Here is a 3,117-nt window from a genome sequence, read left to right as displayed (position 1 = left end):
GAAATAAGATTTGTCACTATGGAAAAATCAAACAGAAAAGAAGACAGTAAGGCAGGAAATGAAGGACAAAAAGCAAAAAAGCATCTAGAAAATAAATAGCGAACTGACAGAAGTGAGTCTCTACTTATCAAAAGTTACTTTAAATGTAAATGGATTAAAATTCCCAACCAAAAGACAAAGAAAATCAGAATGAATAAGAAATATTATAAAACTAATATGCTGTCCATAAGAGATCTACTTTAGATCTAAAGACACAGATAGGTTGAAAATTAAAGAATGAAAAAAAAGGTTTCCATGCAAATTGGAGCCAAAAGAGATCAGGGGTGGCTACACTAATATCAGACAAAATATACTGTAAATCAAAAAAGTTTATGAGAGACAAAGAAAGATATTAGATATTAATAAAAGTTTCAATATAGCAAGAAGATATAACAATTATAAACAGTTACATACCTAATAACAGACCATCAAAACGTATGAAGCAAAACTCAAAAGAACTGAAGGGAAAAATTGTTCCAGGATAACAGCTGGAAACTTCAGTGTCCCACTCTGAGTGATGGATAGTACAAGGCAAGACATAAGTAAGGACATACAAGATTGAAAAACACAGGAAACCAACTAGATAGAATAACACAAACAGACCATGCCACCCACATTCTTTTCCTTCTCTTCAAATGCACATGGGACATTCTCAGGATAGACCATATGTTAGGCCACAAATTAAATCTCAAAAGACTTTAAAAGATATCTTACAAAATATCTTTTCCAACTACAATAAGATGAAGTTAAAAAAAAAAGAAAAGAAAAGTGAAAAATTTCACAAATTTGTAGAAATTAAACGAGACACTTTGAAACAACCAGTGGATCAAGGAAGAAATAAGGTAAGTATAAAAACTTAGAGAGAGATTAATTAAAAAAAAATTCAACATACCAAAATTTGTGGGACACAGGAAAAGCAGTGCTAAAGAGAGAATTTAAAAAAAAATTCAACATACCAAAATTTGTGGGACACAGGAAAAGCAGTGCTAAAGAGAGAATTTATAGCTATGAATATTTACATAGAAAAGAAGATAACAAATCAACAATCTGGCTTTACAACTTAAGGAACTAGAAAAAGAAGAAAAGCTAAACCCAAACTTAGCAAAAGGAGGGAAATAATAAAGATTACGACAGAGAATTTTTTTAACAAATAGATATTAGAAAAACAATAGAGAAAAACAAAACTGAGTGTTGGATCTTTATAAAAATTAACAAAAATGACAAACTTTTAGCAGATCCACTAAGAAAAAAGAGAGAACACTCAAATTGATAAAATCAGAAGTTAACAGTAGGGACATTACTACTAATTCTATAGAGATAAAAAAAAGATTGTAAGAGTCCTATAAGCAATTGTATATGAACAAATTGGATAACCTAGATGAAATAGATCAATTCCTAGAAACAAGAACACTGCCAACACTGAATCATAAAGAAATGTATAACCTGGGCCGAGCCCGTGGCGCACTCGGGAGAGTGCAGCTCTGGGAGCGCAGCAGTGCTCCCGCTGCGGGTTTGGATCCTATATAGGGATGGCCGGTGTGCTCACTGGCTGAGCGCGGTGCGGCTGGTCACAAAAAGGACAAAAAAAAAAAAAAAAGAAATGTATAACCTGAACACAGCTATAGCTACTGAGGAGATTGAATCAGGCACTCGGGAGAGTGCAGCTCTGGGAGCGCAGCAGTGCTCCCGCTGCGGGTTCGGATCCTATATAGGGATGGCCAGTGTGCTCACTGGCTGAGCGGTGCGGCTGGTCACAAAAAGGACAAAAAAAAAAAAAGAAATGTATAACCTGAACACAGCTATAGCTACTGAGGAGATTGAATCAGTAGTCAAAAACCTCCCAACAAAGAAAAGCCCTGAAACAGATGGCTTTACAAGTGGATTTGATCACACATTTAAAGAATTAACTGGTGTTTCTCAAACTCTTCCAAAAAATTCAAAAGGAGGGAACATTTCCTTATTCATTCTTAGAGGCTGAATTGCCCTGCTACCAAAGCCAACATAGACACTTCAAAAAAAAAAAAAAAAAATGCTAATAGCACTTTTGAATAATAATGCAAAAATCCTGAACAAAATGCTAGCACACAGAATACAATAGCATATTAAAGATTTATACACCATGACCAAGTGAGATTTATTTCTGGAACGTAAATTTGATTCAACATACAGATATCAATCAGTACAATATACTACATTAACAGAATGAAGGGGAAAAAAGTGATTATTTCGATTGATGCAGCATTTGACAAAATTCAGCATCTCTTCATAATAAAAACGCTCAACAAACTAAGAATATAAGGAAACTTTCTCAAAGTAATAAAGTCCATATATAAAAAGCCCACAGTTAACATCATACTCAGTGGTGAAAAGCTGAAAGCTTTTCTTCTAACATCAGGAACAAGAAAAGAGTGTCTGCTCTTACAATGTCGTCCTGGAACTCTATTCATCATAGTACTGGAAATCCTAGCCCTAGTACTTAGGCAAGAAAAAGGGACAAAAGGCATCCAAATTAGAAACAAAGAAGTTAAATTGTCTGTTTGTGGATGACATCATTATCACATGTAGAAAACACTAAAGATTCCACACATATGCACAAACACACATAAACTATTAGAATAAAGTAATTCAGCAAAGTTGCTGCTTACAAGATAAACACACACAAAAAATCAGTTGTGTTTCTGTACACTAATATTGAACAATCTGAAAAAGATGTTAAGGAAACGATTCCATTTACGATAGCATCAAAAAGAATAAAATACTTAGAAAACTGTACTAAGACGGCAAAAGACTTAGACACTGAAAAGTATAAAAAAATTGCTGAAGTAAATTAAAGAAGACAGTAAATGTACAGATGTCGCATGTTCATGGGCTGGAAAATTTAATAGTGTTAAGATTTTAATACTACTAAAAGTGATCTACAGATTCAATGCAATTTCTATCAAAATCCTAACAACATTTTTGTTAAAAAAATTTTCTAAATTGATATAGAATTTCAAGGGACCTCTACTAGCGGAATAAAAAAAATTTTCTAAATTGATATAGAATTTCAAGGGACCTCTACTAGCCAATCTAATCTTG

This window comes from Galeopterus variegatus, unplaced genomic scaffold (assembly GCF_000696425.1).
Source record: "Galeopterus variegatus unplaced genomic scaffold, G_variegatus-3.0.2 Scaffold3818, whole genome shotgun sequence".
NCBI lineage: Eukaryota > Metazoa > Chordata > Mammalia > Dermoptera > Cynocephalidae > Galeopterus > Galeopterus variegatus.
This window is presented reverse-complemented; position numbering follows the sequence as displayed.